This window comes from Colletes latitarsis, chromosome 2, assembly GCF_051014445.1.
Source record: "Colletes latitarsis isolate SP2378_abdomen chromosome 2, iyColLati1, whole genome shotgun sequence".
NCBI lineage: Eukaryota > Metazoa > Arthropoda > Insecta > Hymenoptera > Colletidae > Colletes > Colletes latitarsis.
Window position 1 is genome coordinate 10,933,036 of NC_135135.1, and position 21,184 is coordinate 10,954,219.

General features: G+C 32.4%; 1 protein-coding gene across 2 annotated transcripts in view; it reads right to left on the minus strand.

Annotated features, from left to right (window-relative positions):
• Nucleotides 1-21,184, minus strand: part of LOC143346591 (neuropeptide CCHamide-2 receptor-like) — an 87,005-nt gene that overhangs the window by 59,519 nt on the left and 6,302 nt on the right. The window contains exon 1 of one of the 2 annotated variants that reach the window (XM_076774828.1): nucleotides 8,949-9,238. The exons of the other annotated variant lie outside the window; for it this stretch is intronic. The gene's annotated coding sequence lies outside the window, so the exon portion shown is untranslated. Of the gene's footprint in view, nucleotides 1-8,948; nucleotides 9,239-21,184 lie in introns of those variants that run through there. 2 annotated transcript variants of the gene reach the window in all.

Here is a 21,184-nt window from a genome sequence, read left to right on the forward strand (position 1 = left end):
ACACGATGAAAATGATTTTTTGCTTTGGTAGCTGAGAGTAGATATACAACCAGGACTGTAAGAGTACTTTAGTGGCTGAGAACAGACAAACGTACGACTGTAAAGGGTTTAAACAATTCCTGACACACAACCAAAGCATTCTGTCGCATGTTTCGCGCGTTTAACATATTTCTTCTTGAATTATTCGGTTCTAACGTATTGCAAAACATTTATACCTTTTCCGTAGATGTGAAATAATTCTTTTTGATTCCAAGTATTGTAAAATATTTCATATAACGTTTTGTACAGAAAAATGACATTGTTGCGAAGCAAAATTTTTTCCTGGTTTCTATATTGCTCAAAACACTACATAAAATAAAATAATCGACAATTATACAGTGAACAGTGTATCTGAATGATGTTAGGGTAGTGTACAGCGTGGCGTTTCGAAGGAAACTAAAAATATTGTCAATAATATCGATCGTGTGTGGTCGTAAAAAGTATTAAAGTGGATTGACAATATTATTATTATATCGTGTCATTTGACTCCTGATCAAACTACATGCTTACGAAATGTCGGAACACTTTCCTAAAAGGACGTAACTTGTTCCCGGAAGTCACAGTATCAATCCTTAGAACCCCAGCATTGAGAGCCACAAATATCTTAATATTATTATCAGACTGGATTGATTCGGTATTATTGATCGTTATAGTCCCCTTTATAGGACGGAAAGTAATAACTCTTTCAAGGACCCCAACTGTCCAACTTTGATGTCAATGAACTGTAATAAGATGACAGATTCCTTGTGATATGTGTGAAATATTAGGCGTATTTACTTAATAATTTAAAATATCTTTTTACAATTTTATTGTGGGGATCTGGCGCAAAATTTGAGGTAATAATAATTCATACATTTAAAATCATACCACCAAAATTCTACTATGTCAACTCTGTATCGTATATCTCTATTAATACTGGACTAACCGAATACTCGAATATCCCGGATATCCGGATAGTGACGTCACGGATTATTCGTAATCCGGATTTTGAATATCTGGATATTTTTAGAAAAAAACCGGACTTAAAATCGTGCACAAATAATAAAATCTGCCTGTGGTCTTGTCTTTAAAAGAATATTTTTTTTAATTCTTTGAACATAAAAGAACGAACGTAACAAAACCTAGTTGACTTTATAATTTTATTGTTTGAAGAATTTTATTAACGTTAATAAAATCAATTATTGACGAGAAACAAAAATCTAATTTATTTAGCAAACTTGAACTCAAATTTAAATGATTAAAAACCAAAATATAGTGATAATAGTCCATCTTTCGAACAATATTTCCTGTAATTGAAAAATCTCTTTCGCTTTAAATCTAATTTATCAACTTGACATTGAAACAGAGTGTAATTTAGATTAAAAAAACATGAATCGATATTAAAAGTACTTAAAAGTGAAGGTTAAAATATTATTTCTTTTTATTACATTGCTAAATTGACGAGTCGATTGGCTTTTGCATAATTGTATATTTCAAATAAACAAAACACGTTTCATTTTGACGCATGATTCTATTATTACTGAATTTTAAAATTGCACTTAGTGAAATCATTACACAAAAATGTAGCTGAGTCAGTGTGTCGAACTGTTTTCAAAAAGTCGTATTTATCATTTTCATAATTATCGTCATTTTGTTTGTCCTTCCACATGTTGACTGAACTACGAGCTAACATGATTAATGACGCGATAAAATATGAGCGTCACCCTGTATTTGGGTGACATGACCCTCTGTGGACTTTACGTATCACCCGTGTCCGTGGTAACATGACAGCCAACGTATTAAAGGGTCATTCCATGCCAAATCGGACATTTTTGGAACAACGATTTGATTTTGGCTCCAATTTGGGTAGATTATGGCTTGTGCCAATTTTTAAACGCAGCCTGAACAATTTAACAAATTTTAAAAATAGTTCATTTGAAGAATTTCTGAGAAATAGTACTAATTTTTATGGAATAGATTATATTTGCTGGACATTTCAATAAAAACGAGATTTTGGATTCTTAAAAATTTCATTAACAATTTCGTTAACAAACAATTGAGAATATAGAGAATATATAGATATTAATTTTCGAAAATAGTTAACGCTTCAAAATCAATAGTTTCTTCAATGAAGCTTTGACAATATCAATGGTTCGAACAAAAACTTACAAGTGCAATTTTCTGTCATTTCGAAATTAAGCTGGGAAGCGTGTTTATTGAATCGAAAAATCTATACCCTTGTTTATTCGATGTCTCTCAAACAATGTATGGAATAAAGCTTCGATCGAAAGCTTCATTTTTACAGATGTTATTTTAAAGGATTGAATTTTCCATTGTTCCAATATATGTAAGCTGAACAAAAAATACTTATAATTTGCAATAGAAAGTAATTTCATGGCAGAAATAAAAAAACCTAGAGATTCGACGCCTCTCAATAATATTTAATTTGAAAATGGCTGTGATAGAAATTAAACAATTGGCCCATCTGGATCCATTTTGATTCAAAACTGAATCTTATTATTTCATCTTCCAATGTAATATTATATTATGACATTTTAAATATGTTTCGTTTGCATTGTTTCGAAATTGCTCAAATATACAAACGATCTTACAGACTGATAATCGATAATTGTTACCTATCAAAATCGTGAACTCGTTTAGTTATTTATGTATTTACAAATTCTTCATTTATTCCTTCACGTATATTGTCATTATTTATTAGAATTCGGAACTTCGAAACACTGAAATAAACAGTTTGTATGGGTACAAATGAAACCAAGATTGTCAACCGAATAATGTAATTTAATTACCTAATCAAAGTTAGTTTACTAGCGGATCTAGGAGTTTAATTGGTCGTTCGAGAATAAAATTTGGCCCACTCTTTTGAAAGGAGGAGTTTAGAAGCAGCTACTCGTCGAGGGCGCAACGTCATCGCGAGTTTCGACGTAGCAATGTGTATCGTTCGATGTTTATCAACCGCAGGCACAGCTCGCGCGAATTGCTCGTGAAAACAGATGCGTCTCGCAAATGACCGCCATGTTAATTCAAGGCGGCATTAAGAGCATCGCGGTCACGCGTAGACGGATCGAAGGCATTAACGTTTAAAATTAGAAAACCACTCGTAGTACGACGGTGTATCGTGCAATGTACAGCGTGGTTACCCTGTAAGAAACGTTTGCCTATCAATTATTTCCTAATTCTCACCGTTCTACGCGTCGGATTTACCGCACGCTATATTTATCCTCTGTTTTCAAATTGTTTCTCTTTGTTACGTCGCACGGTAGCTTTGTACGGAATCGTGACTGAAATTGGGTTCTTTCATTTTAATGAAAATTTATGTAATGGAATTTTCGAGACTAAGAATTACAAATCTGAAAAAAAATATTAAATTGAACTTGAGCTTGTTATCTTGATACGGTCAGGATAAAGTTGATTCAAATTGGCTTAAAATCGTGAGGGAAATTAATATTTCTAGAAAATTGATACATAAGACTTCCTAGGAACATTGGTTACAAATTTCATATTAGAGTTCCAAAGTTCCAAATGGCTCTAATATAATTAGTTCTGTACCATAATTGATATACAGTGGGCACAAGTTTTCCTATACGAACATTTCTAACTATCAGTTAGTAAATCATTTTTTGATTCATAAGCTATTTGTAAATTTCTTTCAAATCTATAAGGCAATACGAAATTTATAAAAACCTTTATCAACGATGTCTGGACTAATAAAAGAATTACACAAAATTTACAACTTTTACAAAATTTACAAAGAAACAACTTGTAGATTTATATAAAAATCGTAAGTTGATAAAGAAGTCTTTAAATATTGCTTCATAGAGAATTTATAAATTTACATAATGTATAAATCAGTGAAAAGTTTGTAAAATAAATATTTTTCATTGTATTGGATTGATTTATTTGGAAACGGCTATATATGTCTAGAACAACTTTAATGAACAAATGGTAACATGTGTCAACGTAAGATCGTACCAGGAATCGATACATTCAGTTATCTAGATTAGTGAGGGTTCCAATTGTCTAACTGTCTATTACAATCTCAAGACAATCGATCAATTGTCAATTGCGATTTAAATCAGCCCCTTCGATTGCATTTGAATTCTGTGTTCTTAATTGTAATTGATTTTTCAATTAATTCCCAACTCTGTTTTGTTTGTAAATACTACACAGACTATTCGAGTATTCAAACAATCCTATTTAAACCTTATCGATTATCGAATTTCTGAAGGATTGTAAGACAAGAATTTTAAAACGATCAAGACTTTTAAGACAATGAAGATTTTTAAAACCTTTATAGCATTCCAAATCTCACCGCTATAGTTATTCAAAGTGACAGTAAAAAAAAGAATCAATGAATGTTTGGAAGTAATTGAAAAACATTTTGAATACTCGATAAAATGATTTCTAACCTACCAGAATACTGCAAACACTTTAACTATGAAAAAAAATATTTTAGATAAATATTATTAAGAAGAATGAAAGTTACTGGAAACAGTAAAAAATTTAAAATTCGATGGAAAAGATTTAAGTATAATAAATTCCACCATCTAATCTTCGAAGTTGAAAAAGATCCTTTGAACTGTTGTTAGTAGAAATATCTTTCCACGCGTAGTAGAACAAGAATCCTAAGGATTCTAACTATTTGTTAAAATTAGCAATTATAAAATTCCACGGTATGGAACGTGTTCGAAGCCAGGAAAGCGATTAGGATTCAAAGTAACTAAAACAAGTTCGTCTGAGAAGTAAGGGATTAATCAAGATGAATACCTTACGTTAATATCTGGAAAAAAAGTAAAAAGTCCATAATTTAAACTTAAAATTAGTCTCGAAGTTAGAAACTTTTTTAAATAACAAGATCGTTATAAACGTGATTCATCGCGCAACCGGAGAAGGTATGTTCAGCCATTTACGCCAAAAGTTTTCTATGTCAAGGACAAGTAGCCATCCTAGTAGAATTAAAAGACAGTCTTCAATTATGCTTTACACGGAAATTTTCAATTCATTTATAACTTCGTCATAGGCGTAATGTAGAAATTTTGCATCCGCGGATCGATGGTACGATTATTAAGAAATCCGTCTGACAACATTTCTGAGAATAATGTAAATGTAAATAATGTAAATGCCTTTTTATGATCCAATATTCTAGTTCTCTTTTTCCTTTTCGATTGTGTTTCACATTATGTTACAATTCTCACAGAGAATTATATAGAGAGTATTATTTTTTAGTGGTTCCTATCTTTGCCTATTTTATTAATAAAATTAGATTCCATAGAAACTTAAAAAATAGATTCTGAAAATACTGGAGAAAACCCAAGATCTTGATTTTATTAGGATGAGAAGAATAATTAGAATCGTGAAATATTATGAAAATTGTTCGAATGTCGTATAAATTTCGATACTATACTATTACTAATAACCTTATTCGTTTTCGTTATTCGGAACGAACAGAACTCTCGAAACAACTTTGACTGCTAAAATATTTTTAAACGAATACAAAGAACCTCCCTTTATTGGAAAATACGTTCGATAGTGACGTATCGATATATGTTTTTCTCCCCCTTTCCACTCATTCTTTTCTCGTCCCTCGTTTTTTTCATGCATCTTTACCGAGTTTCGTTTGATCTCTTGAAATCTAATCAATTTCCAATAGCATTTTTAAATTACATTTCCGTGGCCCTTCTGACTAAAAATCTGAACGATTTAATCACCGATAATCGATATTTAGCCTCGTAAGTGTATTTGACGTGTAAACACCGCCCATTTGATCATTCTTTTCCACTAGCTGATATTTGCGTTTAAAAAGTAAAAACTGCCTTGAAAGTTATGAATGAAACTAGTTATTTAGATGAGTATTTAAAAAATTAATGGAGACAGAAGAATGTTTAGTTTTTGAAGAGTAATTGCAAAGTTTTGTAATCAACCTTGTATTTATAAAAAACGCGATCTGATTTTTTTATATCTTTATTAGTTTTTTAAAATAGCAAAAAATATTTAAAGAGAAAAGGTCTGCACTACTGCAGCTGATCAAGTTACAATTTTATAAATATATGGTATCATCATACATTCTTTCATGCATTCAAGTCTCCGTTAATTTTTTAAATGTTCCACTGACAATATTGAAATTTATTTCCGCCTCGAGGAATATTGTTAATAAAATAAAAGAAAATTTCCAATATTTTGCAATCCTCCATTTGCGTGTCAAGTTTCATAAAAATCGGAGAATATCATTTCGAGTAATTTCTTGGGCGAGGGGGAGGACAGCTAAATGTACGTGAATGGATTTGCAGAATATCGAAAACTGATAGGGATTTCAGAACGTGTAATTTCGAAGAACTTGGAACTGTAACATTTAAAATTTGTTCGTTTCAATATGATTTACCTTGATATGGAAATATCAAAAATGACGAAAGCTAAATTTCATAATTGGTTCATTGGTGGTGAGACGAATCTAATTTACTCGAAGAAAAGGAAAGGCGAAGTTAAATTGGGGTGATTGTTGGAAAGCTGAGATTACAAAGATATTGGAAAAACATAAAGATCCTTGACAGATGTCAGCTTCTTCAGATTGTACCATTCAGGCCAGTGTTTCTCAAACCGAGGTTCACAGACCCCTAAGGGGTTATCCTCCTTGTAAATCACGATAATCCCTTGTAAATAAAATGCATTTCTGTCTTTCTCTTTTCCTTTTGCTGAAAAACTACCGCAGAAATTGCAATGGAATTCTAATCACTGGAATGTAACAAAATACTGAAAATTATTGAAAGCTGATTTTGTTGAAACTTTGCACAAACGTTTACTAATTGATTCTATAACATTTTGATTTTAATGGAGAATCCATTTTGCTTGTAAATAACAAAGAATGTTGGTGAATATTTCAAATAAAAGTTGTACTTTTTCTGGAGGCCTGTAAATCAATTAGTAAGAAAAAATATCCAAAAATTATATAATTAGAATACTTTTGTTACCTACAATTTGTCGTTGTATCTAATAGTCTTTTTAACTCGAATATTTCATTTGATTGCAATAAAATTTATACATTCTATCTTTAGACGTTCCTTATACACAATATATAAATTATAACTTTTAATTGTAACTACGTCATCGTTTGAACACTTTTTTGTGCTTGTGTAAAATTTGAAGAGAAATAACGTCGTTCAACGATTTACAACTATTCGACAAAGTGTTTAATTTATTCGTATTATGAAAATAAATATAAAATACTGTGCAACAAAAATTCTACACACATCTGCTGACAGACAATAAGATTAGTGTGTGTGTGTATGAAAACATTATGATTGGATATCGACGATGTAATAAAATAAAGTAACTATACTTAATACCATAAACTATTTACAAGTATATATAGAAAATTGGCTCATGGCTGAAGATATTGAGTAAATCGTGGTCAATCGATTATTGATTAGGTACAGTAAGAAGGTTAGACCCTTCTAAACCTTCGCGTTAGTTTCTGAAGTGGGGTGAACGTGGACGGAGTTGATAAATAAATTCGTATGTTTTATATATTAGATTAAATTCCAATACAAAATTCAGCACGAAACTTGTGGGACGACCTAATGGAAACATTTTTGCAATACACAAATTTTCAATAATAAATTGCTATTAGTAACTGAGATATCGACCCATCCAGCCTTCAACACCCTATCAGGTTGAGTAGCAAAACCTTGTTTACTTCTGCCTCGGGGAATAGAACGAAAAGCGGTGAACATTAAGAAACGGTAAAATAATGTTTGCGATCGAACAATATTTCCTATTTCAGTTAATATCGAGCAAAGTAAAAGCACCATTAGTGGACACCTTTAATACATTTTCTCTCAAAGATACGCGTTTCGTTTGCTTTCTATTGGACTGCTATTGGAAGCGACTTTTCTATTAGCTCTCCGCATGGCTCGTCGGATCATATAGAAAAAAAATATTGTATAATTTTTTCCAGAAACTTAAATATTATTTCAATAATCGACGAATTAAAAGGACGAAAGTTAGGGCGAAGACTTTTTGATTTAGATAGGTGGGAGAACCAGCAAGAAATTCCATATTTAATACTAATAATAATAGTAATGATACGTTTTTAATGTACCAAACTTATACAGATTAAGAGGCTATTCTAGACAGTTTGAGAAAATCAATTCTTTTCCTTGTTTACTTTCTCGTAACTCAGGATTTGGAAAATAAGCTTTTATTAAAATTCGTAATGTTACGGAAAGAAAATGTAGAAAGTACACAGAAAAACAAAATGAATCTAGAATCTAAAATAGTAAATGACTAATAAAAGTCACAATATTATAGAAATTCTGTTATGTTTACTAAACGAACTACATCTTTAAAACTATTACGTATTCTTCTACGAAAAAATTTCTATAACTTAACAAGATGTGTACCAATAATAGTGCAAAGTGTCCAGCTTGTATTTAAAGTAGTTTTTCTTTCATAAAATTCCCAAAAATATTTCTCCAAAGAATACCCCCTTAAGAAGTTTAAAATTAAATAAAAAAAAAAAATTGAAAACCAATATTAAAAATAAGGTGCAATTATAGCATTATTGATCTAGTCTTGCAATAAAAGGTTAAGAGATAATAGAAATAACTAATCACTAGAAATGCACTAGATAAATATTTGACTTATTTTTTTATCGTTCATCTTTCCCGCTAATAATGCCAAGAACAATGGCAATTTCACCAGCTTTTCCTGTTCGTTGTCGATGCAAAATCTGCACCAACCGTCTCGATTTAGCCCGCGAGCTAATAATTCTGCCGCGAAGATAAAAATCGCTCGCGAGAGCTTGCGCGTCCGTGATTCGATTCGGTTGTAAAACTATATTTACGAAACCGCCGCTGTAATTCGGTGGATCCTCTTTATCGGTGATTCGATTACCACAGGGACAAATGATTTACCTTTCTCGTCGCTGCCTCTTTTCTCGAGGCGATGCTCCGTTTTTGGTCCTCCTCTCGCTCGTTCTCCGCGCTCACACGTGCTTAATTTCTTCCTTCAAAGGGTTCTGCTTTACGTACTCGCGTGCCATTCGGTCCCGCGGTCCCGTACGTTTCCGTGTCACGAACTTTACGAATACTCGATTAGCTCGTTTGAAACACTTCGCCCACGCGATAACAAATGTCGAGTAAAATAGTCAAATTCCTGGGATTCTTCGAAAAAGAAAGATCAGAATGGAACCCTTAAATTTTTAACAAACGAAAAATCACACCGAAAAAAGAAAGTGGAAGGAATAAACTCGGTATAGATACATCTATTTTACGATTCGGAAACGTGAGAGTCGATTGAGAAAAAGGAAAAGGATGTTGACGAGCGTCGAACCACACCGAGGAATGAAAAGCGGAAAGGATGAGCACAGTTGCAACGATGGAATTTGTACGAGTTACAGATTACTCGCGTGATTTTTCGTTTCTACGACTGTTTTATGATACGAAGACGTAAACGTGAATTATCATCGGAGAATGCACCGTTTGATATTTAGCCACGAGGTATCAGTTCGACGAAATCGAGAGCGCGCTGTAAACTGACGCGAAACTTGGATCCGCTGGAGGATCCACGCTCCCACGACGCAGACGCAAAACACGATGCAACGTTTTGTATTTTCTCTTTCTCCTTTCCTCGTCGAGGGTCCTCCTCCTCGGACGTTTCATCTTGGTAGCCCGAAATTGCCTTTCGTCGGCCTCGAATATCCCGACGTTATCCAACGGATTAGATTTCCTTAATTACTGCCCATTCCGCGGCGAATGGATAAATTGATTCTCCGATAAAAGTTTCGCGATACGATCAGTGTTATTAGAAATATAGTAACGTCATATTTACTAGAAAATTTGTCCTGAGTATATTTCGATTAAACAGTAGAAATCTGCAAAACATAGTGATGTTTTGAGGTTCAATCTTCAATTTTCGTAGTTATTGAGGACTACGATCATCCCCTAAACTCTCTAATGTATGAGATCGTCTCATATGTTCAAGTTTTGTATTAGAACTTAAAACAATATCTCAAATATAGCATGAAAATCAGTAAATTTTTCTATTCTTCTTTAAAAATTTTTTATACAAATTCGGCTTTTCATTAAAATACTTCCCGACTCTTTTCTTCAGTTTTGATATTTTCGAATAATTTACCCATTAAAAAGTTTGCGGATTGTTGTAAACAATTTCTCATCTCCAGTTATTAAAGGCGTCTTCTAGTGTCAAGTGCATTTTTTTAGACTTTTTTGAGGAATTTTTTGTGACTAAACTATACGACCTTTTGCAGTCAAATTTACAAGGTTTATGTACACATGTCTAAGTAATATTGCAAAATTTTTTGGGTGAAAAAAAGTTCAAATTGGCGACACTGCATACTCTCAAACACAGTTAAACATAGTCGCTTTTAAAGAAGTTTCCATTATTTTATTATATTTGTTTGAAATGGGAAAACGTGAAATATTCTTAATTAGTATGAATTTAACTATAGCTAGTAGCAAAACAAATATAAAATATCGATATTTAAAAAAGTGGCAACACTTTGAAGTTTTATTATCCATTTTTTCATATTTTTTTTTTAAATCGAGGACCTAAAGAGGTATAAAAAATAAAAATTTTGAGTTCATTCTAGTACAAGTCATAATCATATATGTACTACATGTGCACCTAAAATTTTAAGCGAATTAATCAAGTAGATTTTAAGATATCGTGGACAATATCCCTATAACAATGACGTTGACCATCACGTTCTTTAAACAGCCATAACTTCGTTAATTTTTTAACTTCAGGCATAAAGTTTTGCAGATATATTTTCGAAATTATGTTCTTTATACCAAAAACATAAAGAAAAAATTGATTTTGTCAAGAATTCACACTAGAATACCCTCTTTCAGAAAAAAAAAGAAAAAATGTTTAATTTGCAACGAATTTTGATTTCACTATTAATTTACAAACTTAATCCTCGTCAATTTGAGAATGTCGAATGGCACGAACAGTAGTTCACAACAACAGTAGTACGAGCAGGAGTAGGGAAATTTCTTGTACAAAAACAAATGGGAAATGTAAAATAGAATTTTTTTTGTACTAGTTTCTGTTACTGAGAAAAAGAACATCGAACGTTTATTCCATTGTCGCGCACTTGATTAATTGCGAGTCTCGGTTTAATGGATTTCAGTATACAGGGTGTCCCGTGTAAAAATTTGTGGTTTGATCGTAGGAAACATTATGATCAAACATTTCTTTTTAAACTTGTGTCTTTCGAGATTTTAAAGTCATTAATGTTTTTTAAATAACATGATGTATTTGTATTGAAGTATGTATTAATATAGAAGAAACAGAAATTTAATTCCTTATTTTTCAAATTAATTAAAAAGTCGTATGCTGAGTATCAGCTGATAAGATTCTGTCAAACAATATTTTATAAATTCGTCATTTTGTAACTTTATGTAATAAACTTGTATAAAATTAAAGTTGAGATGTTGCTGACATTAGCTAACAAATTTCTATATTCTAATTTATATTTTTAGTTCAGGGAGGAAACTTAGAGTTTGTCTATTTTTACAGATTGTTAGGGTGGTGTATTTTCTTAAAGAAATTTTTGAATATTTTTTGCAAGGAAAATATAACACCTTTTGTAATAAAATGTACAAGGTTTATTTATACGCGTTTGAAAAATATTTTAAAATTTTTTGGGCAAGAAAAAGTTAAAACTGGCGGTGCTGGATTCTTTCAAACATAATCGCTTTTAAAAACGGTCGTTCTACAAGTCTATTATCAAGGACATTTTGTTTATTTGAAACGAAAAAACGTATACGTTTTTCAATTAACAATGACGTTGGTCATCGCGTCCTTTAAACAACTTCATTATTTTTAGGAATCTGTGCATAAACTTCTGCATATATATTTTCGGAAGTATTTTGTTTAAGAAAATTAAAAAAAAGAAAAATATGTTTCTTCAAAGATTCATAATAAAATATCTTTTCAATTCACCCAATCTACCTAGCCATTGCTGCTTCCATATATGATTCTAAATAGTACCAGAATTTGATATATTTTATTTAACGTAATAACTTTCAATAATTTGTTTATTTTATAATTTACAAGGTATTAAAATACCATGTCTAAATTGTTCGCTTTTTCAAACGTCTGTACGACATTGTCTTTCAATCGAAGAGGATTTTGATTATCTCTAACATAAATTGTTAATTAACGTGACTCTGCAAATAAACATTTACAGAAATGAGATCTGGTGGTTTCGAGGGCCAAGCAAACGCTCCGCTCATCTGCTTGTGTATCTTACCATTACGATAGTTCCAGAAACACTGGTCACTCCAATGGGTAGTAAATTCTTGCAACGAGTAAATAACCACTAATAGGTATTGACATTGTTTATAAACACAAACAAAAGTAGCGGTAGTTAAGCAGATTGGACGAACCGAACAGATCGTGGCTAGTTAAGTGCATGCATACGCAACGAACATTCAAACTAGATATCCTCGAAAGCAGAAAATAGTTTACCTCGTGTTTTCGATTCACTTTTACGCGATGAATCACCTGCTTTTTCAAGTACAGATTCGTACTCCAGTGATCCACGAACTTTCAAAATCGATTTTCAATAAAACGAGATCTATTTTTTGCATTTTGCATGAAACGTAATATTTTAAAACATATTCTCTCTAAGGAAGAAATTTCAACCACTCAACTGGATTGCCATACACTTTTTTTCATTAAATTGGAATACAATAGTTGTATCTGCTCGCCCCCAGTAACGGAGCCAAGTTTATTTGATAGAGTGTGCGAGGATATGTACATAGGGTGTTCGATTACCTCAGAAATTAAATTTTTACTGTGATTTCAAACGTCAAAAGAAGACAAAAATTAGCATAATGAAATTTAAGAGCGAAATTGCGGTCGAGCTTTTGTTTTGTAATTGCAATTAATTCTGCAAATTCTGCCTGGGACACGGTAAACCGCTTAACATTGATGTATGCACAGAAAACCAGGTGAAATTGTAAAATAAATGTATCACTCAAAAAATAAATGACGCTTGTTTTACACGCTTCTACTGATAAGAGTACAGTTAAATATAGAATTATAGATTCAAATTATTATTCTCATTTTACCCACACAATTTATTTGTGGTTATGTAAGTTTATCAACCCTTAAATTGTTTAATAACTCTTTTGTAGGTGGGAATGGATTAACTCCAATACGATCCTAGACAAAATTTTACATACATCCTTTATCCATATACAGGGTGTTCGGCCACCCCTGGGAAAAATTTTAATGGGGGATTCTAGAGGCCAAAATAAGACGAAAATCAAGAATACCAATTTGTTGATGGAGGCTTCGTTAAAAAGTTATTAACAATTAAATTCAAAAATTTCAAATCGTTTTGGAAAAATTATTTTTAGTTGCAGGGGTCAATTGCAAGCATTTTTGGTCCACAGACATACCCCCGAATTCCTACTCAGTTTCGAGAAAAAAATTCCTTACCGAAAATATAATTTCTGGTCAGAAATGTCTGCCCGAATTTTCATGCGAATCTTTAAAACGTCATAACTTCTGAACGGATTGGACGATTTTAATGTTTAAAAAAGCAAACTACTAAAAATATTCGAAAAGTTGGTCCTTGACCCCGCAAAATGAGAAAAACCTCATAAAAATGGTCCAATTTTCAAATAGCCATAACTCCTACAAATGTGAATATATTTCAATGAAACTTTTTTCTGAAGTAGAGCTCATGGGCATCGACAAAAAAGTATTAGACAACTTTTCTGTAGGGCGTCAAACAAAATTACTAAAAATGAAAAAGGAATTTTTAAGGAAAATCGACAGGGGCTAGGTGCCTAAATTTTTCGGCAAAATTGAAAAGTTTCAAATCGTTCTGAAAAAATTATTTTCGGTTGCGGGGGTCAATTATAATCATTTTTGGTGAATAGACATATCCCCGAAATCTTACGCATTTTCGAGAAAAAAATTCAGTACGGTCGGAACTTTAAACGTTAATAACTGTTTAACGAAGCCTTCATCAACAAATTGGTATTCTTGATTTTCGTCTTATTTTGGCCTCTAGAATCCCCCATTAAAATTTTTCCCAGGGGTGGCCGAACACCCTGTATATTCTTATTCCAAATCTTTTCCTTTTAGAAAGTATAAACAACTTCTAAGAAAGGTTTCCTTTCCACCCAATAAGCCAATCGTCGATACAAATATTTTTTGCCACAGAAACAGACATTCTTTTCTCAAAAAATCTGGAATCTTTAAATTAAATCTAAAATTAAATTCTTCGTTATTACAAAAACAAAGAAATCTTTGTAGCATTTTCCCCAAAATTGTTCCTAAGAAAAATAACGTTTCAAGAGCCTCCCTTCTCGAAGAATATAACATATTCCCAGGTTGGAGTTCTACTAAATGTCCACGAAATATTGCATCACCGCTTTATCTTTTAAAGAAAATGTTTACTTTTCTTTTTGCCGTGATTAGGAATATACTGTAATGTTACTCATATGATCAAGATGAAACAATATATCGAAGACTGAATCTTGGGAATAAGAGAAAATACGTATATACATATAAACTCGTCGAATAAATTGTTTAATAAACCATTTCAAAGTCTAATAGAAGTCTCACAAATCAACATATATGACGTAAATATTGGTATCACGTATACGAAAATTTATAATCTGTATAATACATTATTCTCTCGTACTTATAGCAATATTACAATTTTTATGGACTGAGAAATGACTCGTAAAGACAGTAATTTAATTAAAAAATTTTATCCATTATTCGGGTATACAATTAGCCCAACTCTGTTATAGACTAACTTATCAATGAAAATAGAAGAATGTGAATAATAATATATAGTATAATTGTTCGTTTAAGATGGTCGCTACGTCCACTAAACGTTTGTCTAAAAAACTAATTGCGTGTATCTTCTTTAAAAAAAATAATCAGTGATACTGAAAAGAACAGAACTTGAAATTCGTTTCGTTCTCAGGTAGATTATAGTAAATAAATTAGAGACGAGATTACTATGTATACATTTCCGCGCGAATAAATTATAATTGCATTCGGAGTGGATTCTGAATGCAGCGCAGGAGCACTTGCTATCTGGAATACAAAATGGAATTAACGATCTCGGTTCGTAAGTGCAGGACAAGAGTTTCCAGGATCCTCGAATCCGTTACCATCGCATTAAAGTAACAGAGACCGGTGCACGGGAAACTGTATATTTTTCCCTGTCGAATTTCGAGGGCAACCTTCGAAAAATCGTCAGGGACGACCGCCGAAAGATCAGTCAGCGCGGGGAAATTTCTCGAAACGTCCAGTAACACGAAACCACGGATCTCGTCGCGTTCGTTGTTACGTTTGCGAATCCACTTGGAATTCAATTAGAATTCCCACGGTAAGTGATACACCGAATGGACCGTTGCAACACAAATACAGAGCTTCAACGTTCTCAGTCTTCTCGTCTCGTCGACGCCAGACACGGTCGAAACAAACGAGTCGTTCCTTTTCACATCGATCCCGATTTTCGAGGTTTCCCAGAACCAGAATTTCGACGATCTCTCGATTTTACCCCGTCAGTCGACGTTTTAACGTGCCCGTTAATTGCCAAAAATCGCGCGCGAAGAGGTTACGCTGTTAATTATTACAAAAATCCGCTAACTCGCGGGCTAATTTCCGTCCATCGCGCAAAGTGCCAAGCAATTTCACCGCGCGCGCGCGACAAACGCGAATTTTCCTAAACGTATCGGCCATCGCGCCGGGGAAAAATGGGTTCCAACGGTTTACGAACCGGACCGGAGGCTCGTTTTCTCGATCGATCATCGTGAAACGTGGCACCTTTTAATTACAGGATCGGACTACGAGGAGAGAAATAACCTTCGGAGCAGAAAGGTTCGCAAGGTAAGACGATAACGCTGGAAAATAATTAATCCATTGGAACACGATTTATCCAATTCGCCTTCCCCACCCTTATCGTATCCATTTTCCTTTCGTTTTCCACTGTTCAGTCAGGATTCAATTTTACATTTTTTCTGTTTTTTTTGGGGGGGGGGGGGGGGAGAGCTTGTTTATGATCGATTCGTTACGCGTTATTTGGTTCGAACGACTTTCTCTGGGGAAGAGAGATTTCTGGCAATTGTATGAGATTAAATTAATCCTGTATCACGCTCACCATTTTTCTTTATTAGACTTTGTTGAGCTCTAGGCCACCATGCAACGTATTTTTTGTCAATTAGTATCTTACGTTTATAATGCAGAATTTTATATGCAAGAAACACTCGTATAATGGTGATTACACTATAAATTAAACCTTGAAATGAATTCTTTCCATTTATTTTTACCAAATTTGTTTATTACAACACTGTGTGTTGCTTTTATTTACTTAGTTTTATTTCTTATGAATTGTTCTTTTCATTTATTTTTACCAAATTTATTTAGTACAGTGTGTTATACTTCTATTTACGAAGTAGTTTCTTTTTTCTTTTTTTGTTTAATATTAACGGGACAAGTAATGTTCAATTACAAAACCTATAGGGCAATATAATACAAACAATATGCAATAATAAAAATTCTAACAATACGCGATGTTTTCAAACGGTCACCTATCCTAGTACTGACCGCGCCCAATGCAACTGTACTTCACTGATCACAAAAGGACAAAATATTATGTCCTTTATATAAAATATATTATTACAAAATATTATAACTAATAACAAGTTTGTAATAAATTCACGTATGCAGTCTTTAGTAGTCCCTACTTACATAAAGCTTAACCTACTTATTTGTCTTCCTTACTCCTAATAGTTCTATATTATACTATACATACAATAATTAACATCACAGTAGAGTGTTTACAATATACGGTACTAATACATTTTTCCGGTGAGAAAAACAAAAGAACCATTGTTTCCAACGTGGCACGACCATTCACAAGTTTTCTTTTTAATTTATTCAAACATAAACCCTTAAATAGCTCAGTGTACGAAAAAATTGACTTTTTCCAGTTTTATTATTTAACGCGTCTGTACGACGATTATATTTGAACAAGTAAATGAATTTCAATGAAACTTTATTTTGAAGTTCCATAATCAAAATCTAATAAGATATTCGTAATTTTTCTAATGTATATTCATTATCTATACAAATTCTAAAGATTAAAATAAATCTTAACTTTCCCTATATTGTTTAGTAATGCAAAAATTAAATGAAATCTCGTTCATGGCACACTTAACGTGCACCATAAATATTCCAATTACTATATTTATGATTTTCACTTAGATTTCTGACGGCTCAATTCATAAGAAACAAGCTTTATTTTTATTTATAGCGAATCACCATTATACAAATACGAATGGGAGTAACTGTATTATCTGCGAAATGATCTTCATTTTGATCATTCTCATTCTTTGGCAGTCACGATTATTTGGTAATAGCTGCACATTCGTTGTTTATTCAACGTTTTTTACTCCCTGCTCAACCAAGGAGCCATTCTTCTTCTTTCTTCCGCTCCTTTTTATGATCGATTTCCAATTTGAAAGGTTTTCTTTTTTGTTACAATGCTCAGAACGGGTTTCCATTTGGATTGCGTCACGCTGTACGATTTTTCTTTTCGAACGGAACGCCTTGAATAGAATTTCTTTTCAATTACGTCGTCACGTAGTTTGAAGTCGATATATTTTAATTCGTTTCAATTTTTTGATCGATCGATATCATTTCTCTTTACTTACCACTTTCCTATTTATCAATGTCGCTTATATCTCACCATAGTTGCACATTGAGGATCACAACTAGGCTCGTTTAGGTAAAATTGAAGAAATTATGATTGACCATTGGTCAAAATAAACAAGTCATTAGTCACTGTCATTGTTAAAAGTAATTTATTAATCACGTTAGGTAAAAGTAAGTTCATTTTAATTTTCTATGATATAATTTCCTATGATAACTCTTTTATCAATTACTAGTCATGATTAATTTAGCAGAATAGAGTTTATAAGAAACTTTTATAGATGAAAATTTTCCTGCGAATAAATAGAAGTACAAAAATGGTTTTCTAAACTTTAGTCTGTCACACTTGAATATTCCAGTATTAAGATCATATATAATATATCTTAAATAAATTTAATATTCACTCGTTTTGTTATCGAATAACTATCCTTTCTCCTAGCATAAGTCATCCGAGATAACTTCAGTTGTTTTTCTAAAAATCAATCTTCATCGTTAGACAGGTGATTTTCATACAGCTAAAATGTGTTAAAATATTCAGTTAGCATGTAGAGAATGTGTCATTTTGTGTGAGATGTGTCAGCATCAGCGCCTTTTTGAAAAAGAGGCACTTAAAAGTATTGCATTCCAAGAAGCCAGAACCATAAATATGTCATCGAAGTTTAGGTTCGACAGCAGCCCGAGTAGCAATAACCTGATGTGTCGTTGCGATTCTGAATATCAGAATTCTGGATCCAGAGCTAGGTTAATCAATAAGCAAACTAAACACACGTTTAGGTCATCAAAAGAAAGATTCGAATTAATTCAAACTACGCGATAGAAATTAATAAAATGTTCTTCCTCTTCCTATAATAATTTTCTAAAAATATCTAACTGTACTTGCTGTACGTATCACAAAAAATTTTTAATAAATTTTCATTTTACAAACGCGACTAAAGAAAAAACGAACGAAAGCACTCGACCAATATTTAATAAATGTTCCGACGAATTTCGAGTAAACTAACAAATTTTCGATGCACGGATACAACTAAATAAAAAACGAATAAAAGCTCTCTGCCAATATTTTATAAACGTTCGAGTCAATATTTTTCATTTGTCTACTTATGATACGTGTACGTTAAATATCGTTAAATATCCTGTGGACTATTGGCATTCGACGTTTACGATGGAATACGGGTGAATTATTTGTCGGTGTTCTATCCAGCTACAAACTTTTGTTGAGATTTGAACAACACACTTCGAGTGTTTCTCCATTTCAATCACCCAAACAGCTCCCAATGTCTCGATGCTGAGGAGTCCTTACTATCTGGAGTTTCGACTAACTTTTCTGTATAGCCACTCGAACTTCCCACGCGCGATTAATTCACACGACACAGAGTTAACCGAATTTCTGTCGCAGTATCAAATTCATGACTGGTCGAGCGGCAACACCAAGTAGCTTTATCACTTTCGACGCGAGAACGCGTTCGCTATATCCGTGATACCACGTGGAACATTCGAAGAGTATTGCGGAGTAAATGCATCGCGGATGAGGGAAATACCGAATATTTTTTAAATTTTATCAGACGCAAACTTAACAAATTTAACCCTTTAACTACGGTACAATCTGAACTAAAGTCAAATTGATACTCAATTACGTTTTAAAACACTCAAACAGTTATTTAATTGGATGCTATGCAAAATGTACCAACAACCAGCATACTATAATAGTTTATTAAAATAGTAAATTTTAATTTTTTATAGTCAAAGAGTTAAATAAAAAATTGAAAGTACTGGTTAATAGGAGCATTAAAAATGCAATTTTTATTTATATAATTCTTTGGAAATATGACTGTGACCCCAAAATTTGTATGAAAATACAATTTTTATTTATTAAATTTATTCTCCAATAAATTGTTTCCTCCAAATCTTACTAATGGAGTCATCAACAAAGCTACAGCAAACCTTGCCATAGTTAATTTTTATTAAATTCTTAGTAATAATTTATTTTGAAGCTCATTATTACTTTTCGTTATCATTGCCATTATTATTCTTATCTCCGATTAATTATAATGCTTCCAGTAACTGTTTTAATTTCTTATTTGTTCCATTCACAAAAATGTCATTTCATTTTCTTTGAATTTATTTCAGATATTTCGATTACTCATGGTCCTCTTTAGTAACGAAAATATTTAGTACCACAATCCAAAAAGACTATTTTGAAAAATAATTTTTTCCTTTGATCATTTTCCAGCAGATAATAATTCAAATTATTGTTTAAAATATAGCTTTGAATTTTTATCTCATATTGGTATAAAATTCACAATCTGTGTGTTTACGATTCCCCTATAACTGCTCTAATTTTCGTCAAATCTAGATGAAATTTGATTCAATTGCTCTTCACGAGAATCCAAAACAATACAAGTGTATACAGGGTGTTCGGCCACCCCTGGGAAAAATTTTAATGGGAGATTCTAAAGGCCAAAATAAGATGAAAATCAAGAATACTAATTTGTTGATGGAGATTTCGTTAAAAAGTTATTAACATTTAAAGTTCCGCCCGTACTGAATTTTTTTCTCGAAACTGAGTAGGAATTCGGAGGTATGTCTGTTGACCAAAAATGCTTGCAATTGACCCCTGCAACTAAAAATAATTTTTCCAAAACGATTTGAAATTTTTTTTCCCGGTCGAAAAATTTCACATCTTCTCGAATTTTTTCCTAAAAACTGGGTAGGATTTCGGGGGTATGTCTAATCACCAAAAATGGTTGCAATTGACCCCCGCAACCGAAAATAATTTTTCCAGAACGATTAGAAATTTTTTTTTTTCGCCGAAAAATTCAAGCACCTTGTCGATTTTTCCTAAAAATTCGTTTTTGATTTTTAGTAATTTTATTTGACGCCCTATAGAAAAGTTGTCTAATACTTTTTTGTAGGTACCTATGAGCTCTACTTCAGAAAAAAGTTTCATTGAAATATATTCACAATTGTAGGAGTTATGGCTGTTTGAAAATTGGACCATTTTTATGGGGTTTTTCTCATTTTGCGGGGTCAAGGACCAACTTTCAGAATATTTTTGCGAATTGTACATATTCTCCACCAAAATACGCGTAATTTGCTTTTTTAAACATTAAAATCGTCCAATCCGTTCAGAAGTTATGACGTTTTAAAGATTCGCATGAAATTTCGGAGAACGATTTCTGGCCTGGAATTAGATTTTCGGTAAGGAATTTTTTTCTCGAAACTGAGTAGGATTTCGGGGATATGTCTGTTGACCAAAAATGCTTGCAATTGACCCCTGCAACTAAAAATAATTTTTCCAAAACGATTTGAAAAATTTTTTTTTCTGCCAAAAAATTTCAAACCTACCCGATTTTTTTTCTCGAAAGTGGGTAGGATTTCAGGGATATGTCTATTCACCAAAAATGCTTATAATTGATCCCTGCAACCAAGAATA